The sequence below is a fragment of the Pavona decussata genome, unplaced genomic scaffold (genome assembly GCF_977016875.1).
Source record: "Pavona decussata unplaced genomic scaffold, jaPavDecu1.1 SCAFFOLD_14, whole genome shotgun sequence".
Taxonomy (NCBI): Eukaryota; Metazoa; Cnidaria; class Anthozoa; order Scleractinia; family Agariciidae; genus Pavona; species Pavona decussata.
In genome coordinates this window covers 1,151,964-1,177,320 of record NW_028145437.1, presented here as the reverse complement: position 1 = coordinate 1,177,320, position 25,357 = coordinate 1,151,964, and the positions used below count along the sequence as shown (strand labels likewise).

The 25,357-nt window shown below is 39.6% G+C and overlaps 2 long non-coding RNA genes across 3 annotated transcripts in view; one reads left to right on the top strand and one right to left on the bottom strand.

Annotated features, from left to right (window-relative positions):
• LOC146487634 (uncharacterized) overlaps nt 1–25,357 on the top strand; it is a 59,761-nt gene that overhangs the window by 8,275 nt on the left and 26,129 nt on the right. Inside the window, exon 3 of one of the 2 annotated variants that reach the window (XR_014856756.1) lies at nt 24,348–25,015. The exons of the other annotated variant lie outside the window; for it this stretch is intronic. This is a non-coding gene — a long non-coding RNA (uncharacterized LOC146487634). Of the gene's footprint in view, nt 1–24,347; nt 25,016–25,357 lie in introns of those variants that run through there. 2 annotated transcript variants of the gene reach the window in all.
• Nucleotides 19,809–21,372, bottom strand: LOC146487638 (uncharacterized). Its single transcript, XR_014868314.1, has 2 exons — nt 21,104–21,372; nt 19,809–20,985 (listed from the first exon to the last, which is right to left on the bottom strand). It is a non-coding gene; the product is annotated as an uncharacterized LOC146487638 (long non-coding RNA).

The window sequence follows — 25,357 nt, the reverse complement described above, 5'->3', positions numbered from 1 at the left end:
GTTGAATCTCATAAACCAATATAATTGTACAATCACTTGATTTATTAAAACCACATTGTAGCTATTTAACTGAAGTACATGGTTATTAACAGTAAATGTATGATGCGTTATTCTTAGAAAGCCAGCTATGGTAGCAATTTGCAACGTGTGTTCAATTTTTCTTATTTTTACTGGCCCTACGTCATCTAACACAGACCAGAAAATAAGAGTTGATTTTAGAAAAAGAGCAAAACAGTATATGTATGTAAATTCATTAAACACTGGGTGATTCCACTTGCCATAAATAAGTGGCAAAGCTACTTTGTGATAAATTAATGTAAACTACTTCTCTCCATCTTTTTACTGATCGGAGTGTTCCAATGTTGAAAAGGATGCTTGCAAAAATTTTACTTCTGTCAGTGACTGGGCCACCAGAAAAAAAAATCTGCCCTTCCACATTGTGTAATAACTTAAATTGAACCAAGTCAGTGGATTTTTACTTCTTTGGAATCCTTTTGAAAGGTGGCTGGGTTGGTAAAGCACCAATTCATTTTGCATTGGTTAAACTTTTAGGCACTTGCAATGGAAGTGCAGGTTGCCTACACAGTCTTACTCAGTAAAAAAAATTCCAAAAATAATGAAGTTTGACAAACTACTGGTATGCAGTACTTAACAAACAACAACTGCTCACCAATTTTGATCCAGTTTCTCGATTTATGTTCCTCCTTGTCCGTTCCCTGTAGAGGTGATCTGGATGGTTAGTATGTTTACTAGCGACATGCTGAATGAAGGAGGTCCATTTGTGTGGCACCACCATATTGATGTTGATGGACCCGCTAATCTATTATTTGATGATTTGTAGCCTTTATCTTTGCTTGCCACTAGGAATATCTCAGTGGCAGACTGTGCAAGATGCAAAATGTCATAAGTGTGTTGTTTGCCTCCACTGTCCCTCTGGGACAACCAGCAATGAATTTTTTCATGGACAAACGAAGCTGCTTAAGAATCCAAACAACGTTTTTGTGCCGTTCTGTTTGGTGACTGCCCTCATCACATTTAGGAAAAATGTTAACTTTGCTACTCTTAAACGTTTGTGGTTGGTTTTGATGGTTAGCCAAGCTTGTGACTGGCACATGACTTTTAAATGTGTCGGTGTGATCCTGCACATACCAAAGAATGTGAGGAAAATTGCTTAAACTGGTGTGCTGCTGGTGAATTTAATTTGGTGAAAATGGATGTTAATCAATGTTTCTTGCAATGTTCTCAAAAGACGAAGTTGTCGTTTTCAATATGATACATAGTCAAATTTACCTCGCTTTTAAATCATCAGGTTGGAATAGCTAAAATTTGAATTTGGTGTGCCCCTGTAATTTGTGTGTTTATGTTACAATAACGAAGGCCTATGAAGAGTTCACTGAGGGTTCACGGTGAACTCTGTTTTGGAGGAAAATTGCAAAATTAATACCTAAAATCTATAATAATGTGGAAACTGACAGCTTTAAAAAACAACTTGGGTTTTCAGGTGAACTTTGTTCCTGGAGATGTTGGTGAATGACAAAAGTTGAGATGAAAAAGGTTAAATGTCTTGAGTCCATATGACTGTGGACAAGTCCAAAGACACTGTCTTGATGTGATGTGAGGACTGATAATATTTTCTTGCAATTGGTTAACATGGTGAAAATATTATTGGAGAAACATGTGATTGTGGTTCATTCTTTGGAGTGTTTAGGACCTAAGGAGGATCCCTACTAAGTGGTGTTCAAGGAGGTTCTGGGTTGAATATTAATTACGATAAAAATGTGACTAACAACAATAATGGAGAAATAGATAAAAGAACAAAGACAATATGAAAAGTTTATAAAGTAAGTCATAAACTTGAAAAATAAGTAGATTTAAATCTGAACGTAGACTCACAGTTCTTAATATCATTGCTTAAATTGTTCCAGTCTTTATATTATATTGACGTCCATTGCTATTGTCAGACCATGGAATTGCACACTGGAAGCATCTTCTGCTGTGGCTGGAAAGGCCAATTCTTTAAATAACAGTCCTTTCCACAGGTGGGGCAGATGAAGGTAGAGGCTTTATGTTCCTCAAAAGTATCAAGGGCATCTTTCTCTGCTCCCCTCCAGGCTGATCTGTCTTTTTCAAGAGTTTCTGAAGAGTTTGTATCGATGTTCATGGATTTCAGGTCGCATTTACAGATGTCTTTGAATTGCAGTTGCAGTCTGTCAGTGGGGTGCTTTTTTTCCGCCTGTTCACCATACAGGATGTCCTTTGGGTTTCACCCCTCCTCCATTCTACAAACATGCCCTAGCCATTGTGGGCATCACAGTTTCAATAGAGAAATAATAATTAAATGGAGAAGACCATGTCTATTGTTGATCTGTTGGCTCTGAATCCTCATTGAGACTTGGGATAGACTCTTTCAGCGATGACTTGCAGTCTCTTCGGAGCAATTTGTCCACGATGCTGAAGAGTGAAATGCCCCAGTAATTGTTGCAGTCACTCCTGTTGTCCGTGTTCTTGTGTAGGGTGACGGCGCATCAACGTAGTAAAACAAAAACAAGCACTACTGAGACCGAAAGGAAGAACTGCAAAGGTAAAATATCTAACAGGCCATCTGAAAAGGCCAAGCAAAACCTAGATAATTTTGGTGATTGAGACATATGTCCACATGATGGTAGCCAGACTTAAGATCCCATGTGAAAAACCAGTGTCCTTCACTTCGAACTTGGGAAAGCGAACGCAAGTCTTCATACTTGAATCTGGGTTTAACTAAACAATTATTGACATGTCTAAGATCAATAACAAGATGCAACTTCTTCCCTTCCGTGACTGTTGAAGGATTCACACAGAATGGAGGAAAGTCATGTTCAACAATACAACCGTAACTAAGAAGCTCGCTAATTGCTTTGGCCACAAACTCTGGATGCAGAAGCGCAGATCTGTTGATCTTTAGAAAACACTGAGAGGGATACTCCGGAAATGGTAACCTGTAACCATGCCTAATCATGTCAAGGACAAAACCTGAAGCATCTAAAGTTTCAACCCAGAAGTTGAGCAAGGACGTCAAGCGACCTTTGACGCCATTGGTACCGCCTTTAACACTAAATTTGTCACTACTAGAAGACAATAAGTAAAACATTACACTCAACTTGAACATCAGCATCATCAGTTGTCAACCAGCCACCATCTAGTCAATCACGACGAGCGTTACGCTTTGAAGCGTCCCCAGGTTTCATTCATGCCATGCTCAAATGACCAAAATCCCCACACTGAAAAAAGGTAAAAAACACAATGACATGAAAAAAAAAATCCACAACATAAAAATAAAAGAACAGTCGTGCAGTGTGTGGCGTTAGCAGACCCGAACTTTTACTTTCTTGTACGATTTCAGCTTGTGAGCATTGGAAGCTTCGTCGGATCTTGTGTCTTATAGGGGGCCTTGATCGATGGTAACGGTTGATATGTCGGTCGACTCACGGTCGACTGACGGTCGATATCTCGGTCGCTACTCGGTCGATAATTGGGGATGGCTCGGTCGATGTTGTACCGCTATGGCAGTCATCGTATCAACCGAGGTGGCTGTCGGCCGATATAGATATCAATACACCGACACTTCATCGATATTTTACCGCTTACCGGCCGATACTATCCGCCGATACATTGGTCAATATTCTATCAATATGTTTTTCGACACTTTGTCCTTATCTCGATCGACATTCGTGTACATAGCACACTGCTATATCGGTCGTCATATCAGTTGATGGCCAATATAATAACGACCGATAGTTGGTCGATAGTCTGTCGTTATCTCATTTTATTCTTGCACTATTGCATCATTTTACCATATTAGGTCAAGAAAACGCGCAAAAATATGCCAGCGCATTACACTGTAGTGTCCCAGTTTAACCAGTTTAGAACAAAGCAAAATCCTTGTTCCTTTTTCGTGTCGATCGAGTATCGGCCGATGCATAGACCGATACTTGACCGACAGTTCACCGATATATTGCCGACACACTGCCGATGCTGTCGCGACTGACTGTCGGTCAATCTCTCGACCGAAAGTGATCCAATGACCGGTCAATACATCGCCTATATAGCGGCCGATGCTCGATCGATACTCGCCCGCTACTCGACTGACAATCGACCGATACTCGGTGGATACATCGACCGAGATATCAACCGTCAGTCGACCGTGACTCGACCGACCTACCGACCGTTACCATCGATCGAGGCCCCCTATAAGACACAAGATCCGCTTTGTCTAGTTTATCCAGCACCCGGAGAGAATGATCCAACTGCTGCTGGTTTCCTTTCCTTTTACAGGTATAATGTTCGCACTGAGCTTTCTTGACTGCTTGCTCAATGGACGAACTGTTTTCCTTGGAAAATCGCTTTGCAAAACCGTTAAGCCAAGATTCAATAATCTAAGTGAGCTAATCAGTTGAAGGACCTATCGATTCAGAAACAGCAGACTGTATAGCAGCACTGACAGAAGGATCTCAAACTCCAACGTTCGGATGTTCGCTTAAGTTAAAGAACAGTCGTGTAGCGTGTGGCGTTAACAGACCCGAAGGAAGAAAACTAACTGACAACAACCTTATATATGAATGCAATTAACACGTATCCTGTAACAACACCACCTTATTGTATAAAACAATAAGAATACCAAATACAGAACGTGCAGAAAACAAATACCTGGTAAACTACGTACCACAGATATTTTGATATTGCATGTCCCATGGGACTTGACCCTCCCGCCAGCAGAGGCAGAGGATTGCATGAAGTCCTGTGAGTAGGGATTCAGTGCAGAGCTTCGCAATCTCTGGTGGGATGCCTTCTTTCCCTGGTGCCTTTCCTGAAAAAGGCAATTCAAAGTCTTCTTCAATGGGCCGATAGTTGATTCTGCGTCAAGCTCTTGCATTATTGGTAGGCACTCAGTGACACTTAGGGCCTTGTCTGTGATGATGTTCTCTCTGGAGTAGAGTTCAGAGTAGTGCTCTACCCAGCGCTCCATCTGTTGTGCTCAATCTTGTATAATCTCTTCAGTGGACGACTTGAGTGGTGCTGATTTCTGTTGGGCTAAGGGCCTTCTTGATTCCATCATACATGGCTCTGACGTTTCCAATGTCTGCTGCTAACTGAAAGCTGGTGCAAAGGTGCGACCACTAGTCATTGTCACAGCATCTAGCAACTCCTGACTTCACCTTGAGCAGCCCAGAGGGCCTGAAGGTTTTGTTGACTGGGATGTTAAAGCCATGAAAACCCAACCCCTGTTTACCCCAATGAGTTCTATTAGTGGGAAAATGGAAATCATTGCCATTAGGTATACTATACTTGTGCTTATCTTTCAAAGAGGTCAGATTAAGATGAGAGGAGATTATTTTTACAATCGTAAATATCAAGACAATGGTGATAATGCCTATGTTGGCATAGGTCAAGCCAGTAGAGAGCCTTCAGAGCAAAGGTGGCTGAAGAGTGAAGAGAGCAGTCAACAATGATCTTAGCAGCTTTATTCTGTAGCACTTGCAAGCTTTGTATGAGTGTGGAGTTATTTTTGTCCCCTCACACTCCATAATCAAACAACAGCAACACTAAGGTATTCAAGTACAACAGCTGATCAAAGCATAGCAGGTGTTTGACCCGTTTAAACAGGCCAAGGTGCTTATTGATCTCAGCAGATAACTCATCAATATGATCTGACCAGGTCATATGTGATGAGAAAATTACACCTAAATATCTAAAATCCTCAGCCAGCTCAAGCCCATTGTTAAGACCCTTAACCGTAAAAAAGTTATCAATGAGACAACATGTCCATGGTTGTCTAGAGCAGGGCGGCAAAATTCACATACAACTCTACTGGAAAGATTTTTTCCATGCTGCCTTTTCTTTTGCGGTGTGAATTTGAAAATCCCTTAGATAAGCACAGCAGGAGCAGCCAATGCATCACAACTTTGATCCTCTTTTCACTGGCTTTGTTGGCATATATTGTATCAAGGGATTCCGGGCCTTTCTTTTTACCATGGTGTCGTCTACACTCACATTCTGGCCCAAGTTGTAATTATCTTGATAGGAATTTTTGAAGACTTTGATTATTGGTGTGATCTTGAACAGTTTATCAAAGTCAGGATGGTCTCTGTTGAGGGATTGCATTTTCATGTTCTGATCGATTTGCATCCCAGAGGAACACTGTTGAAGAAAGAAATCAAGATACGCAATAATATCTTAATGGGTCAAAAAGACGAGCATGGAGAAGAAAGTATAAATTGCTACCTGCATAAAAGCCTTCACAGTAAAAGTCGTTGACTACAGGCATAGACAGATTAAATGAGTTTGCACCTTTACTGACCGAATTCATCATCAAGAATAATTTACAAGTTTTTACAGTTAACAATGTGGTGAAAACAATTGCTGATGTGGTTCGAAATGATCTCTTGGGAAATGTTCTTTGTTCTTGCAAGGACTTCGAACCATCTGCATGTACAAAGAAGTTATTGAGATTTCAGCAATATCCTTTTCTACTAAAAATTTGGAAAAGATGGTCCGCTGTCAACGAACGCGGAGAACTCATTATTCTTAACCCTTTCTCTACTAGCCCCGCCCAAAAGCAAACTTCTCTTATTTCCTGAGCTCATCAGAGAGTTCCTTGCAAAATTGTACACAAAATCAAAACATACATGCTCAGTAGATTTCTAGGGCAGTAGAGGTACTGAAACATACAGATTGTGAAAGCCAAATAACAATTTATTGTCACTACATGCAATGGAGAACAGTTCCCCAAAATTAATAAATTTTGAGATTCAAAAATGCATTTTTCAAACTTTTTTGAATTTGCCACCATTACAGCATCAATAGTTTCATTGGTCATCACATTCCACATTTTTTAGCTTGTAAAATATAATAAAAACGCTAAAAAATACTGGATAAATTCAAAATGTATAGAAGTTCGAAAATCCTTAACAGTTTCACAATGAATGGAAGCACAGAAAGCACCGTTCTTTGCACTAGGCAACATCACACTGTGCGCACTCGAAAATGGTTTCCTTTGCAAGATTGCTTTTTGTTTTCCTGCCATCCCTTTTGCACTGCCCACATTGTCGTTAACGAGCATTTCCTTCCCTTCGTGAAAGAAAAACGCCCAGCAGCATTTTCTGGACTGATACAAGGTTTAAGTGAAGCTGCTTTCTTTGGCTTTTTCTGCTTTCTGCTCGACTGGAGAAGCCACCAATCAGTTGTTTTCCCAACGGAACCGGCGCTCAGATGGTCATCTTTGTCGTTGTACATTCTCTTTGTCCAAGATAAATGAATTTCCAAGAACCACTTCGAAAGTGAACCAGAAGATATATCTGTACCATTTTTGAGATGGACGGCAAGTGCTGTAGTAAGAGCAGTGTTGATTAGAATGATCAACACCGCTCTTGTGCTCGTTGTACATGGCGACAACTTCTGGTTTCACAATACGAGTAACATTTCCACCTCTTGCAGTTCGCTCAATAACACAAGGTGGATGCAACGGATCACAATTTGTAGACAAAACACAAACATCTCACTTGTCGTACCATTTGGTGAAAACAATGTTTCCTTTCTCCATAGAAACCTGTTCTCCTTTCGCAAGTTTGCATTTGGCACATGGAGGTAAACCCTTTCGGTTGAGATGAACTGTCGCGTATGCATAAGTTTTCTCTCTCTTGTGTTCCTTCAAAGGCTTTGTTGAAGAGAAAAAATTGTCAAAGTAAATTTTGTGAAATTTTCCAAGGAATGGCAGACAAATGTCGGTAACCACATCGTAGCCAAGGCCATGATGGAGAGCAGCATTTCGTTCTTTGCCAAGGTAAACCTTGTGGTTTAGAACAAAGCCATTGGAAGAGTCGGCGGTAAGCCAGACTTTTATCCCATACTTTGTTGGCTTCGCTGGCATGTATTGTCGAAACGACAGCCTGCCTTTGAAAGCAATCATGCCCTTGTCCAGAGAAATGTCTTGCTTCGGTTTGTAAAGTTCAAGCAGTTTCCTGTTGAAGGCAGTCAAAATTGGTCATACTTTGTAAAGCCGGTCATGATTTTCGTCTCCACCCTGCAGTTCAACTAATGAATCGTTGAAATGAAGAAAACGACCAATTTCTGCGAAACAGTTCTTGGCCATAACTTTCTTTACTCCTTCGTTTCCAAGGAAAGGATTGCTGGACCAGTAATGGGCAAGGCAAGGCAGCGGATTTAGTCCCATTATAATTCACACTCCCAGATACGCTTTCAGCTCGGAAATTGTCACGCCTGTCCATTTTGCAAGTTGGGCGGTTTGTTTCAGTGACAATTTGGGCCAACACATCTCCGAAAAGGCGAATAAATATATCAATTTCTCGAGCGTCATTTGCAATCGCAAATGTAACTTCAGTCGGTGAAACAAACTGTTCAACTGTAATAGGCGTGAAGTTGTTTGTCCATTTGAGCGGGACTTCATCTTCTTGTTCGATTTCACCGCCAATTTCTCCGTTTCCATCGTCGCTACTTTCGCTTGATAAATCAGTGAAATCAATGTCTGAATTTCCTCCTAAACCTTCTTTGTTTTCGGAGTCAGAATTGCCGAAAATTTTGTGATATTGCCCGAGTGATTTCGTATTGCGTCGCCATTTTCTTAGACTGAAACTCAAAATGTCTTCAACCCATGTGCTTGGGTAACCAAGCAGAAAATTTATGCGCACTAGACGCTATTTGATTAGTTAAAACACAATGATTCATGGCAAAACAATGAAGGACAAATCTATACCTCTTGGAAAGGATAGAGAGTCCGTTTTTGTCTCGGGCGGTCCAGGAAATTTGTCACAAATTTGATGGGGTGGTACAAGGCGGTCTAATAGGGAAAGGGTTAATATATTGATAGTAAAACAAGTTCTACGACATGCATTGCGAAAGAGAATATAAAGAACCACTCCCTGGTTTGGCTAAAGAAGAAGCTGAATGGTAAAATGTACTGTCATTTTTACTAAGACATACATCATGACTGATTGCAAAGCTGCAAAATATTTTAACAAATTCAAATTAGTGATTAGAGAAATGGACTGTAAGAGTGGCTGTAGCCTCCTGCCTTTGGCCAATGGGCAGACTCAGCTGACACGGGGATTTGAATTACTTAAAAGTACATAAACTGCAAGAAAATGATAATCTGTCTCGATTACAACAAACTCTTGACAACGTAGAACTCTTTTGAAAACCTAAGATAGGGGCCGAAGGAATTAGCACTTTTATTGAACATGCAGAAAATTGACATCAAGCTTTAGCCAGGAAAAAACCTGAAGAAAACGAAAATGTGGCAGAACCCATAATTACACTCGTAATGGCCGAATGAATCGTTTAGAAGCTTGTCTACATCGAATGATTCAAGCTACGGAAGGGGTGAGCAGAAACATTCTCAAACAGACCAATATGCACCCAACAATGGGGTCCACAATGGTGGAGCAAGCGGACTCTAGCAGTGACTTATAAAACACTCCCCCGTGAAAGCTTCTTTGCCATATTAAGCAGATATACCTGGTAAAGTGTCTAAAATAGTGACAAAGCCACATACAATTAACCCCGCTGAAACAGCCAAAACTAAGCATTGTAAAGTCAAGAAAGGACCGGATTTCATGCTGGCAAAGGTTTTAATGATTTTTTCAACAAGAAAAGACTTTCACATACTTTTAACATACAGTTGAACCTCTATTAAGTGACCTTCCTCAGGGAATTGCTTAGTGGCCGCTTAATAGAGGTTTGTCGGAAGTAAACCCGAGGCATGGTAGAATATTCACTTTATTAAGTATAACTACAAATTGTATAAAGTGTGAAGACACAAAATAGCCCACAACGTTAACGAAAACAAGAGTTCATCATTACAGTATACAATAATCAAGCAACTGTCGTTTGTTTAAACACGAAGAGCAATAACAGAGGACTAATTGAACTTGCTTGTTACAGGAAACTGTGGTCGACATTAAATTTTACGTTTCCAGCAGCGTTTTGTTGTTTGTTTTTCATAATCTGTCGAAAATTGAATAAGCAATAAAACGTTACGTTAACAATTGAGCCAAAGAAACATTGTTCAAACGAGCAAGATACTGTACATGTCTCAGTGTTTATAAAAGTCCCACTACTTAAAATACTCCTCAATATTTGTTTGTCTGTGTGGGGCATGGAGCTTCAAGTCACAAATTAAATCATTCGTTTTCGAAACAGACAAGGCAAGTTCCTGATAACCATGAAACTGTGCAAACTTTCTCAATTTCTCCCTATATTCAAGTGCCTCTGTTAAAGACTTGACATCTGGCTGTTCTACTTCCTTGTCAAAATCGTCATCACCACACACAGTACACCGTCGTCGATTCGATTTACAAGGGTTTGCATATCATGCAGTTCTTCTCCATCAAAGGGTCGTCTTCGATTACTTCGTCTTTCAGATACAATCCTTTTTTTTTAGAGCACTTCTTTGTCCCATGCTTGCCTACCCCATTCAATAGCCATCAGTACATTGATGGACTTGACAATCTCTGTTGTGTTCTTTACACCATCCACTTGGCCACAAACATGTCTTAGCAGTCTCCTCTTGTATTTGACTTTCCAGCTTGCAATTATGCCGGCGTCCAGGGGTTGGGTTTTGGAAGTGGTGTTCTTTGGCAATAATGTGACGTTTATGTTCGAAAACTGCCCTGTTAGGCTTTGAGGATGACAGGGAGCATTATCCATGAACAACAAAATTTGTCTCCCCTTTCGCTTTAAACGCCGGTTCAGTTTGCCCAAAACTTCGGTCATAACTTCAAATCTTCTTGGTTTATCAAATCGTACAAGAAGAAAGATCTTCTCAAGTTCAAAACCTTCCTGCAAATGGGCGCATAATAAGGCGAGTTTTTGTTGGAATTCTGAAGTGTTCTGAATGTGAAAATACTCCTTCACTGTCTCGGAATATCCTGTAGGCTGAAACGATAACAGTTCTTTGATACCTTGCATGTCATTGATTACGTTTCTCAGCTGCATGAATTGTTCCTTGAAGCGTGCCGAATATGGCTTGCTGGCATGACCGGGGGGAACGTCGTTGGGGGATCTTGTCTCATTTTTCTGGTGGTCTTGATTGGCTATACTCCAAGAATCGTTGATCTCAACATCATGTTCCTCTAGGTTTTCACATGGCAAATAGTAATATCCACACCTATCCCAGCTTTTGCCCAGGTATCCTGACACGTCTTATGACAGAAGGCCGAACAACACTGCATGCATGTAACATTTGTCTGGCAGGTAAAGCTTTGTAGTTAACAAAAAAAACCACTCAAATTCACTGTCTACGATCTCTGGGTCGATGTTTGCAAGTCACTTGGTTCATCTCAGAGCCATCATGCACAAAGTATGAAGCTTTTGTGGATCTGTCCTCCACAGTTGAAAATATATGTTTTATATATTTACATTAATTTATTCATCCTTCATGGGTATATTACGAACTCACAATATGACCATCTCCCAGTTGGCAGAGGTCATGGGTTTGATTACCATTCAAGCCTGAATTTTTTAAGGCTTTCTTTTCGGATCTATTTAAGTTGTATACTAACTGCGAGGATCTTTCTTGTATTTGATCTTTCATCTGCAGGTCAAAACATGTGTTTCATTTATTTACATTCAGCAGATTATTTGGTTTAATGCAAGGCGGGGTCTACCTAAAAGAGGCGACTTTTTTTAAATAACCGTAACTTCCAAGATATGACTCAAAAGTATGGCAAACTATGTATGGTTGGAAAGCTTATGAATTAAAGATGTAAAAATTTGAGTCACAAAGCCATAATTTTGCTATTTGAAGCAAAGAAAAGTATCAACAAAAGCCTCCAGCTTTATATGTGACTCCTTCGAACTCGCACTAGCTGTTGCCCTTTGTGTCGCTTCTTCTCTTTGCCTATCTGCTTTTTGCAGTTGTTTCCTATCTTTTAAGCTAAAGGAGTGTTTGGTATGTGTGCCACCAGGAATGGCAAGTGTCTCCATGACTCTTTTCCTGCTCAGAGCCCCTCCGTGAAAGTGGCATACTGCAGATGCAGTCGCAAATTGAATTATTTTGACTCCGTGATGCTTATGCTTAGGAGAGTGCAGTCAAACCACGGAGTTTATAGCCTCATTTGGGTTCTGGGTTGCTCCTTGTACACATCTTTGGAGGAGTTTTGTGTCACTCAGGGTCATAAATGAAGCTTTTGCATTGGATTTACTTGTACGCATTAGGTTCTTTTCAAAATCGCCATCATTATCATCTACGGAAGTGGTGTTTTAACTGGTTCTTTTAGACGTTTTTGATTTTGTCTTGTGAACTCATTCTCTTGGCCTTCAACAATTGAAGGGTTCAGGGCAAGAATGTCCTCCCGGTTTTTTGTTGATGTTTAATGTGCTCAAAAGTAACTGAAATTTGGCATGTGGACTTCATTCCAGTTTAGAAACATTGCTCTGTATTTTTTCGCTGATTTCCTCTTCGTTTTCAAGAAATAACGTATGCAAAAATGCAAGTTTCTCCCGTCGGCGACTTGTGTTTACAGAGAAACAAAAGAAGTGTCTGTCTTAACTTTGAAAGCTTCCTCAGCACAGTGTGGAAAAAAATATGAACCAAGGGTTCATTATTTATAATGTTAGGGTATTCCCGCCAAAAAGACCTACTGTCAATCAAAACAACGGGTCATGTCTTCTTTTGAACGCCACTTAAGTTAATTGTTCTACACGCAATCTAAACCCTGCTGATTTTCAAGTGCCCTTATCGATTGTTGTTTGCATTCAGTAGGTTATAAAAATTTGTTTAAAAACAGTTTACATAGTACTATTTATCCTGAGGCATAAAGGCATAAAAAATAATTAATACATTTCTACTAACAGAAATGTGTAGTAGGTGCATCAATCAAAGACAAACGATTGGTTTGACACAAATTCCCCATGAGTGACTGGACATCTTTTGAATTCAGGCACCACTTAACTTAATAGTTCTACACAAGAGCTAGACCCCGCTGATTTTCAAGTGCCCTTGTCAATTGTTGTTTGCATTCAGCAGGTTATACAAATTTGTGTACAAGCAGTTTAAATAATACCATTTATCCTGAGGAATAAAGGCGTGAAAATAATTACGTTTCTTCTGACAGAAATGCCAGGTGCATCAATCATGGACAAACTACTGGTTTGACACAAATTCCCCATGAGTGAGTGAACAGTAAATTCAACTGGTTTGTTTGCATCTGGTCTTATGAAATATACCGGTAGAATTCCACTGTGCAAAGTAATATTTATATATAAATATAAATTTATATGCATATTAACCTCTAAATACATTACTCTCTAGAAACTGGAGTCACAAACACAAAGTTGTTCATATGTTGATTCCTTGTCATAATCAACATCTTTTTTTCTCTTTAAAGGAAAGATAGATTGAAGGCGTTAGAAGGAACATTTTAAAAGAACTTTTAAGAAGCGTACACCATGCAATAATTTAACTGAGGGGAAAGAGAAAAAAAAATTAAAGACAAGTCATAGACATTTTTTTAATCAGCTTCATTGTGTTTAAACAAAGTTTATCATCTCTTGTAGACTTCAGTGAAAAAAATATATATATTCAATTTTACACTAACCCTCTTATACCGTTTGACTCAAAATACACGTACAAAATGATGTTTCTAAGCTGTTTAATAAATACAACACATGACAAATATTTCATAACAGTTCAAAACTTATAAAAGAAGAAATGAGCATTTCAATGGTCTTGACTTGATCGGCTATGAAGACTTTAACTGCTTTCAAATAGGTGGTCAAAGTCAGGCTGAAAATCCGACTGCTGTGTCAGCTGTTTTTCCAGTATGACATTTTGCTGGGCCAGTTGGTGCTCTCCAAAAAAATCTCGACAATCTATGTCTGTTGGCTGCTGGTCTCACTGAGAAACTACTGCTGCCTCTGTTGTGACTGTTGCTGTTGCTTCTTGCTTAGTCGTTTTCACTCATAATATTTTAATGTTTACCTGTTTCACTTGGGGCATGCTGTGTGCCTCAGCTACAACTCATGTTTGTGGTGACTTGGATGCTTTCAAAGCCCGTTTGCGTCTTTTAGTTCCTGTAGGTAACTCTTTTTCACTAACTTTCTTGGTGGAATCTTTAGCTTTTTTTTGTTCTTCTCTTCGGTATTTCGCTTTCTAACAACTCTAGCCATGCATTGGCTGCCTTCAGCTCCCAGTTCTTTTTTTGGGCCTGATGATTTCTCAGTTGAACATCTTTTAACGTATACTGTACCCTTGGAAAACCAGGAGGGACTGTTAATGGTGTCTGGCAAAAATCTATGCAGATTTTGCAAAATCCTTTGTAACTCTTCTTAGCATCGCTCATACCACATCCAAGATGAGCCAGCACATTAGCCTTCACCATCTCAGTAGCACATTTCGATGTTGTAGCCTGAGCGATTAGTCCCAGACAGAAATTTATTAAATGGATCAAATCTAACCACTTTTGATCCATCTTTTCCTCTTATGTTTTAGCATCCAGTGCCATCTGTACTTCTTGTATTGAAGAAACAGTATTAATGGCTAACATGATGGGTGTACTTTGATACATTTGTGTGCCTTGTGAACTAATCTTTGCTAAAGCAGCCATGTCAAGTTTGATAATAAAAACAACCCAAAGTGTCTTGGAAGGTGCTCAATGAGGTTGTCCATTTGGTCTCTTTGCCATTTTGCCATAAAGGAGTGGTATGGATATTCTTTCAAAAGGCCCTGAAAATATGTAAATAATTCCTTTGGCGGGGTTTGCTTTGTGTTCAAAGCAATCTTTTTCATTTCTTGCCCATTTGACAAAAATTTCCCGGTTAATACATAAGCATAACCCTTCCAAATAATTGTTCAAATAATAATTGTTCCTCAGTGTCTTCAGAGAGTTATTCTGGATACAGTACAAATTTATCCACTCCACATTCATCACATTCCCTTTTTAAGCATTTCAAATTGTGATAGCTTTGTTCCTCTGATTTTTCACAAAAAGTTAGATTAACTGTTTCTGTTAAAGTTCCCCTGGGACGAAAATTTCATTTTCCATCTTTTTGCATTTTCGTGTAGAATATGACCTTCTTACTCATGTTACCAAATTTCAATCCTTTACTGCGATTGGAAGTATTTTTTTTTTTTAGCCTTTTATTCGAGATTTCACGGCCGCCATTACTTGGCCTTGTTCCGGAAGTTAACAAGGCCGCTGGGCTCAAATTACAGGAAGTGACGTCATTGGCTCAACACGAAAAATTCCACATGGCTAATTTTCATATGGATTCTACTTCATAAACTGTATTCTGCTGTTATTTAGTTCGCAACTTTTTATTGTCCCTGGACTAGATTGAATTGTTTCTAAAAGTTCTGCCTTTTTCTCTGGCGTTTTGGGCAGGGCTTCAACTGTTTTCTTCAGTGCTCGAGTCTGAGCCGTCCTGTTTGTGAAAGCGGGAGTCGAAGGTCTAGCGGTATCTCTGCACATTTCTTCCCTTCTTTTTTCTCCAATCTTCGTACCCTCTCCCATGTCTGCTTTCGTATTTTGTTCTTTTTTTCCTCAACCAAGTCTTGTGCCTCTTGCTTTTGCTTTCAAGCCATGAGTTCTATTTGCTTTTTCAGTCGAGACTACAGTGTCACGCCAACTTTTCCTGTCTTGGCTCGTCTCGTTGGGTGAACTTGATACTCTTTGAAAGGACAGTAAGCGATGATTATGGAGTGGTCAGTGAATCAAAATTGCTGCTTTCCTGAGCATTTAACCCATAACGCACCGTGCTGGCCAAAATCGGCCGTGATTTTGGCCATCCTCGCGCTTGGTCTGCGTTTGGGTCCTACCCCTCCCTAGAAGAGATTTTTTGTCCGCTATTGTTCTCATTACCTTCAGAAAGGACTGACCAATCAGAATCCACTTACTGCGCATATATTTTTAGGTCTTAGGGGGGCCCAGACAAAAAAGCTTTTTGTCTTTAGAAGCAGTGTCCAATTTCAATTTTTTTCCCTCGTGGGCCGCATGGCTAAATTTTTAGTCGCCGATTTTCGCAAAAACACATCTTTTCGAAATGATAAATCGAAAGAAGAACTGCTAAGGAATACTCGACAGTTTCGACAGCGAAAATCCGAGAAATAACGGCGAAGAAATTGCGCTTCGAGTACAAATTGCTGTTTTATCCAGGCGACGAGCGAGCGGACAGGTAAAATCATTATTCAGGCCACGGACTTTCTGCGAAAATTTAGAGTACTTCTAGGAATTCAACAGCCAAAAAATTACAGGTTTGATTGTGAATTTGTACTGAAATACTATTCTAATTGACCGATTCTTTGTACTCTGAACAGTTTTTGCGAAATATTTGAAAAACGTGCCCCGGACGGCTCGATAAACTCGCTTTGAATTGGAGTTGTTGTTCCTTCAAATCGCTTGCGCGTCGCTCGTCTTGCGTTTCTAAATATACATGTTTCTTTCTAAGGCGTAAACAAAGACTTTTCTGAATAAATTTTTCATTTAGGAAAGCTTTCTGTGTGTTTTTCTTTTTTACTTTCATTGAGAAAACGTGACAACTGTGTAATCTTGCGTAAACAAACACATGCTCTCGAGACGGATCAGATTTCATCCATGTGACGCACGGATCAAATTACACCGAAATTTCGGAAAGTTTTACCTTCAAGTTCGTTTTTTGGAAAATTTTGAATTGGCAACTAGTGTATTTTATTCCATAATTAGTAATTTTAACTATCTTAGACTAAAGGGGTGTTGTTTTTTTTGCCCTGTAAGTTATGTATTTTTACTGCACATGGGGTAGGAAATAACCGCTTTGCCAATTTTGCTGAATTTTGAAAAACCTCTGGAAACGACTGGTGCGTAATGGGTTAAGGTTTCAAATTGTAATCTTCACTCCCCCTCCCAAGGTGCGAAGCACGCACCTCCACTGATTTATGCCCTAAAAACCGTGACAATGCCTGTGAAGTTTACAATTATTTGAAACCTTAACTTATGTCCAGAAAGGCGTCTGACTTACCTTTTACTGTATCATAAATGGCTTGGTCTACAGTAACAACTGTTCTGTCTTGCCCTACTCTTGTTAATAACATTAAGTAATCCAACGATGCTGAACAACAGCTGGATTTGTAGGAGAATTCGGTTGGAGAGGACTGTAGCCAATTACAGTCTGGGACTTTGGTGGTTTGTTATCCATGAGCACTTCATGGAAAGTATCCAAAGGGAGTGCAGTTTCTCTTCATCATCATCTCTAGCTATAAGCAGGTAGATTGGAGCCTACACAAAGTTCTAATCTGTTATCACTTCTACTTCTTGTCCTTGCCAACTCACTAATGGGATACCAGATACCGACCTCGCTTCTCATTGAACGTTCAAAGTAATGCCAGGATAGCTCACAGCCCATGAATCTGATTAGTCTATGGTTCTTCGCTCTTCTTTAGTAATGGGAATAGTGGTGGACCACCTCAATTCTTGGTTGTCATCAAAAGGATGTTGATAATTGACTCTTTGTATGAAGTGTGGAGCTGTCTTTTTTTATTCCTTTGAAGTCAAGATTATCAAAGCGCATTGCCTGAACCTTCCAGCTATGATATCAGACAGTATAAACACACCGTTCTCTCCAGTCTGCAGGACTACTTGATGAGCTTTTGTAGATATGTATTTCTGAGCGTCTTTGTAGCCTATAGCATGTCCAAATTTGTTCATAACTCTCACTAATTGTTTACTTCCAGTCTGCTTCAGAATGAACACTAAAAGACCAACATGTTTCAGCATAGGGAACATTGTAGTATTTGCCATCAGTTCCTGTGCAATGTTAAGAACTCTGCGCTTGTGAATCTCTGTGAGAATCAGCGTTCCTGTTTGGCTAACTTTAGCATCGGTGTCATATCAACCAAGCTAAATGGTTGTACAGATCGACTGGGATGTTTTTAGCTGCTGATTCATACATTATCTCAAGGAACTCATTTCTTTATCTGTTTCCAATCCGAAGAGGTTAGTAGAAAAGTCTCTTAAGTTGCAATGTTACAATTTTTCGGCCTGATTTCTTCACCCTTACTCATGTCGAAAATGAAAATGATCCCAATTTATAAGAAACTGTTGCCAATTTTTATAAGTCTCGCTGATTTTCAACACTGGGATCATGTTTCCAAATTTAAAAATAACCAGGCGGACAAAACAAAGTGAGGGGAATAATCGCTTTTATAAATTGAAAAAAAAGGGCTCAAAAAATCGAGAGAAAGGGGCTTTGTGGTTGAAATATACCTCAAATGACAAAAGGGCAGTGTAAATTAGCTACCTTAACGATTTTAATTCACAACGTTAAGGAAAACGCGAGGTATATCTTAAAAGCACTTGCGCTGCCCGCACTCTGAAAGGTAAACACAGGGAAAACCCATGAAAGTGTTCCTCCAACATGGCGGATGGTAAATCAAGGGTCACGTGTCCGCACACACACTATACCAAACCCAGTTTTGGACAAACAAATAACAAGAAAGAAATAACAGCTAGAAAAATTATACAGCATGCTTTGTTTGCTTTCAAAATACACAGTAATTGTACTGTACATTGAACAACATGCACATGCTTGTAAACTTTCACCCTTGTTCCAGGGTAAACATCACCAGGATGGGACGCCTATTTAGGCTGTCACAACATGAACTTAACTCGTGGCATGAACAACAGCGATCACATGCTGTCTTTCTTTGTTACCACTGCTAGAAAAAAATTGACCAAAATGAACAATCTTGATTTGCATGCAACTTCTCACCGGTACCAGAAGTAAAGGTATAGAGAAGTGTGGAGAATATGCATGTTGATGTGTTGGGCAGTTAATGAAAAGGCATTTGAATCCTTTTGTTCCCCCTTTCAATTTTCAATTACCTTCGTAGGGGGGGGGGGGGGGGAAGAGGGGGTATGGACATTTTGTTGAACTGCTTACTAATTGTTTTAACCACAAGCAGCAAAATTTTTTAAGGACCGTTCATGTTTTTGGTTATCTTGGGAATCTGAGGGTTAACGAAGTTAAAAGTGTCGGTACAGTTGTCAGTTGAGTGGCATTAGCAAAGACTAATGAGAATGCTAAGCAAAAGCACAAAAAAGTTTGGGTTCCACATCTCATTTCTTAACTGGTGTTTTTTTTTTGGAAGAGCCAAAAGCTAAGGAAATAATTATTGAAGTTTAACTGACTCAGTTGAAAACTGCTCTAACTAGAAGACTTCCAATATTAAAACAATTGAGTTTATGTTCTCGGGCATAAATATGTTTTGTGCCCGACTCAGACTCATTTTAGTGCGAGGCGCTAGGCGAGGGTCAAAATGAGTCTGTTGATGGTGCTGAAACTGCTCTGAAGCTTTCGCAAACATGGTATTTTTTATTAATACTTGGATGTCAAGTCTAAGGGATTCTTTTTCTTCCCCTGTAAGTTGCTTCATTTCTGTGCAATCATTTGGCCATAATGTTCATCACCGGTCATCCTCCCATTCCCAGCTCCACTGGGCAATGTTTTTCTCCAATGGTCTCAGCTGCTTGGACAGTTTTTTCTTCAGAACTCACTTTAAATGTTTCCCCTTTTTGTTGGTGATGGGAGTAACAACAGATGAATTACTGCAGTCAGAGTCAGGGGTGGCATCCAGATCAACTTCCAGGTTTGAGATACTTTCATTTTGACTAACGTGGACTTTCAGCCACTTCAGAGATTCATACCATGGCCATGACGACTTGCACATGCTTGCACAGCTCCTGAACCTGGCATTGAGTTAACCTCGCATTCTTTACCAAAATCTTGCCAAAGTCGTTACGAAGATTTTCACTTTGTTTTTGCACATCATGATCTAAAAAAATATATAACAATTATTCCATCAGACCGCGTTGGATATGAAGTGATAAATAACCAACGAGCGCGTAGCGCGAGTTGGTTATGATCACTTCATATCCAACAAGGTCGAATGGAATAATTGTTTTAGTATATTCTCAAATTGGGTGTTTGCCGCCGATTTTTATTTCAACAATTTTACAAAGCGGTCAAAAGAGCATACAACTTCCGGTCACACGCGCGCCGTGGTCACCTGATTATTATATCATTGGATGAGCTGAATGAAATTTGACAGCTACACAAATGACAAACTGTGGTCAACTGTTAACGAAAATCAACCTTGAAATATTCAACCATTCAAATGCAAGGAAAAAAGGCGGCTTCGGAAGCTTTCAAGTGGTTAAATAGTGTTCAAAGTTCAGGAAGATTTTCCTAATTCTCTGCCTCCGTAATAGTTGTGAACTTGGACATTGCAGTTGAAGAAAACCTTCGAAAAGCTTCTTCGCTCGCTTTGCCGAACCTCGGTATTTACGAACTGGTTTAGGACTGAAACTGTCCCTTCACTTTGAGGTTGCCGTTCTTGCTGGCCATGGCATTCGTTTTCTTTCTCAGCTGCAGAGATACCAGTGCATAGGAAAGCTTCAGAGGCTCCGGCTGAGACAAAATCAAAGAAATCGTGTGACATCTTCTTCAGCTGTTCCATGGATGGGCTCAAAATACTCGACACCTTGTGGCGTTGTTCTTAGGGAGAGCATTCCAGGGTTCAACTGCCGCAGATTTTCTCTTCCTCGTCGTCCGAAGAAAAGGGTGAGATAAAACCATGCCGTTCTCTGCAGTTGGGCTAGATTTTGACTGTCGGCCGGCCCAAGTTCGCCGCTTTCAAAGAGCCTCTGGATTAGATCTTTTGACACTGCTTTCTTGTGGACAATTCCAGCTATTTAACCCGTCTTTCCGAGATCCTTTACAAAGGCATCGAAAATTTTATTGCCTTCGGTAAACACAGCGTCGGAGATGATAGAAAAAGACTTGTTGTTTGGTGGCGAGCGAAGAAAGCGATCTATGGCGGCTCGAATGGACTTCATGGATGTGTTTTTGTAATAGGTGCCGTCTTTCTTCCTTGCGGAGGTGTAGATTCATTTAGCTCCTCTTTGGACATGTCTTCAATTCGTTTCGAAAATTTTGAGGCAACAGTACTTGACAGCCATTCTGTAAATAACAAGGTGAGAATTTTTGTCGTTGTTACGCAGTTATAAAATTATCAAAATATTGACAGTGAACGTACACAATTGTTGCTAAGTTTTGAGTAAAACTCCCAGATACGTACCATTAAATATGTTCACGCCGAACTTTGTGGCTTTCTTCGTTTTTTCTGGAACAGCATTGTCTAGTATCTCTTGAAGTTTAGTGGGAGACAGCTCCTGAAACCTGCCAGTATTGGTCATTATGGAGAGCTGAAGTTAAAAACTTCGTGCAGAAAAATTTTAAACTTGGCGCACTATTTTCCATATTAGGTAAAACTCCGACTAATGGCTCATAGTCGGAGTTTTTGAGCCAATTAGAGAGCTAGAAATGCAATAGTCGGAGCTGAGAATATACTAAAATATAAATAAATAATAAATAGATAATCACTAAACGAACAAATTTGACTTTGTCCTGGTCTGGAAGAGATACTGACAGTGAGGTAGTTGTCATAGCTTTTTGAAAGAAAATGGAACCCCCAACCGAATATTTCAATAAACTGAAAAAAAAAATTATTATTGGGGCAAATGGGAATGTGAGGTTCCTGAAAATACCCATACCTCCCTGGATGGTCAATGGAAATTCCGAGGGGAAGGGGAAAGCTATATGCCATATAGCACTATCGGGGCTTAAAGGGTTAAATCACCTGCTAAAGGGCGTCTGTTCTCACAAGAAATTTTCATGACTTCTGGAATATTTTTGTATGCTTAAGTTCAAGATAACAATCAATTTACTGGCGAAGATAAAAGATCACACTGTAAGATAATATCTCTTCAAAAGCAATGTCACGAAATTTTCCTATGATGAAGAGTTAAGAGTAAAGGAGTAAGGACTTCTTAAAAGTCGCAAGAGGGAAACGTTATTTCCATACTGGAAGTAGCTCCTATGATGACTTCAACAAACCATTGATGGGAATTGAAACAAACGAAAAAAAGCGACTCATTTTGTAAATCTTTAGACATTCCAAAAAGGTGTCCCAGCGATCAAAATCATAAGTATACATGTCATCATGCAATTTAGCGTTCTTATGATGCTCTTATATGTTCCTCGGAGAAACTTTTATAATATATCTCCTGTGCAGTGTGGTGAGTCCATTGTCCCAACACTCTACCCAGAACCTACAGAATAATTTTCACAGTCAGCTGGTATTGACATTGCTCTCAGAAACATTGTCTAGCTGGCTGTCAAGGGCTAATTGATCTAGCAACTTCCGTTGTGCCGGTGTTGGGTACCTTAGTAAGCCCTGGACGTTTTGGAGCTCAGCCAGCTGGGAGTCTAAATCTTTCTCAATGTTATCCACTTTGATTGATGCTACTTTACGCTCAGGCTTGGTCTGACTATCCAGAACTTCCTGTGTGGCAGTCGTTAATTTTTGTTGAGTATCCTGTAAAGCAGAAACAGCTGCATTTACACGTTCTGCATTCTTTCTTTATGGTAAAGAACTGGCCGATGCCTTGCTTGGTGCGTCCATGTCAAAGAGTGTGGGCTGGTGAGAAATCTTTGTTTTCTTTTGTGGTGGGTCTTGATGTGCTGGATCATCTTGTGATTTGCCTGGCTGTTGTTTAATGTTGGGTTCATCGGAGTGATTCACTTCTTTTGAAAGCAAATAAACCGCAACAGTCCCTTATATCTCTTGAATACACTGGTTCAATTTTATAATGGTTTCCTGCTTGATACCAATCAATTTGCCGGTAACCACTCTTGTAAAATTGTAAGGGGAAGACAGAACGTCATCAACTTGTTTCTCTAAAGATCACCACAAAAAGTGTCTAACACTTTTACATATATAAGTTGGCCAACATTGCATATTGTACCGTGAATGTTTCAATGACTGATATGCGTGTCACATGCATAAGAGTGTAATTAATTAATTTCCACACTACAATTTACGAAAGGCGTCTATAACATTCTGAGTGTGAGAATTTAACGCCTATTATGTAACAGGCTAATAGATCACAAATAAATAACTTATAGGACAGCTATGAGTTGGGGTTAATTAATTCTGTTTGTTGTCAGAGTACTTTAGATTTGCTTTAACGACACTCAGCTAAAAACAAGTTTCTAAGTATAATATTTACAAGGCTTCTACACTCTTTCATGTATGCGTCCATCTCCGTTTGATCAGAAGGAGTGCATAGAGGTTTGAAGGCATGTCTATAGTGCGTACACATGTTGGAACTTCTTATCAATGTCCTCCATTTCTTCTCACATTTCATGTTGCAAGGTTGTTGACAGCAATAAGTTTTTTTTGAGATTCCTCTTGGCAAATAAAGCAAGTGCTCAATAACTGAAAAATATTTCGGAACAAAGTGTTACTCTGAACATCAAAGGATGTCCTTTACAAACGTTTGGGACTCTCTGTGAAAGGACGCTCTCTTTAGTGCACAAAAAAATTTTAACTCGCTTGGAGAAATATAATTTAAGGTGGTACTGGAGGCTAAATCGGATCTTTCGGATCATGTCCTTTTTTTAAACACATGGGAGATAACTTAACATGGGAACTGTACGCCAAATTTCAGAGATCAGGACTGAAGCATTCATGAGTAATAATCGAGACAAGTTTGGTTTCTATGGGGTCTTTCGCGGAAAAAAACAGACTGCTTACTGCGAAAATCCTTGTGTTGTCTTTGTGTACAATTCCCAAAGAGTATGATGTTGAGAGATCTGTCAATAGTGCTCTCTTTTACGTGAAAGATGAAACCGTTCTGGATCTCTAGATGGATGAAATAAAATTATTCTCTTCGCTAAAGACATTTTCTTTTGCGATCAACTCAGTTGTGACAATTTATGAAATAAAGCAAAGACGCTATTGACACCGGGAATTTCCTCAAAACCGGTAATTTAACCCTGAGAGAGATTTTGCAGAAGGAAATCCGTTTTTTATCCACAGCACCATGCCTTCTCCATCCTTTTTATACCCTTGCATTTATGAAGTCAAAAAAAATGGTAGATGCCGTTGGTTTGTTTATTTTCATTTTGCCCAAAAGGTAACCATGTCAGATTACTAAGCAAAAATCATAACCAGGTGCCTTGTATATTTCTGTACCTATTGACTTCTAAGCTTGGCAAACCTGTTTGGATCCAGAGTAGAATAGTCCTTATTTCCTGGTACCATGGCATCCAATCCTCCAAAAGAAAGTCCAACATGGCAAGATTATACTTCTTCCTTGTTTCCTCATCAAGGCCTCTACCATCACTTGCCTTGTGCCAGTTAGCAATTATTTCAGCAACCCTAACTTCCTCAGGAAACCCATTATCTTTACACCAGTTTGCCACAGCTCTTGAATACAATGTCTCCACATCTGATATGCTCTGCTTTCTGTTACCAGGTAATGCTGTGTAGATCAGACCAGTGTGGCAGGCATGCATGGTTTGAACAACAATTGACAAATCAACTTTTGGAAACTGGCCCATCCTACAGCAACCAGCAATCCTCTTCACAACGTGGTTGTAAACTTCCCTTTCATGTTGCGGCTCACCTGTCTCGTCAACTTCAGGAACATAGAGATGTTCTTTGAAATTTACTCCTTGTGCTGTGTAATCTGCCACTTTTTTCTTCATAGGTAGATGGCCATTAAAGACTCGAGGGAATTAGATTTTGTCTCAGTTTTTCCTGTGGGTCTACAGAAGGTGCATGTATATTCAGCCTGTTCTTCAACAAAACTATACAACCAGATGTACCTTTTGCTGTTCACATGTATTTTCTTTCATTTATCCTTGAAACTGCAATGCCCGCAAGCATCTTGCTATGTAGGTGCAAGGGGAGTAATTCTTTCTAATCAGATGATTGATTGAGAAATAATTCAGTTGCACATTTACCTGCAACCCATGGATGAGGACAATAATTGACAGGGAAATGTCTGCGATGAGGCATTTTGATTGCATCAACAAAAGCATGTGCATCTCCCATGCACCCTGACAGCCAAATCACATCATCTAATGAGACTGCTGGATGGTATTGAGCCGGGTGAATCTGATTTCCTTCAAAAAAAATAAGAGGGGAACTCAGTAAATTTAAAGTTTCCTAGTAATGAATTTTAAATTTTTGCTATTAGTTCAGACCAATTTTAATTGAAACAGTGTGTTCTTCTGACGTTTGAAAGAACCATTGTAGCTGTTCCTTTTACTAAAGTACTACTCAAGCCGTATTACAAATATTGGTTAGTTAGAACATATGATTCTGGTGGCTAAGTTTGCCATCATCCTTGCTTCATGTTTACTTGCTGTTTCAAAATATCCCACTGTGCGCTGTACTTTGCTAACAAGCAAACTCCAAAACACCCTTATTCAAACTCGAATTTTACTTCATTTAAGCTGTTTTCCTGGATAATGGTTAAAT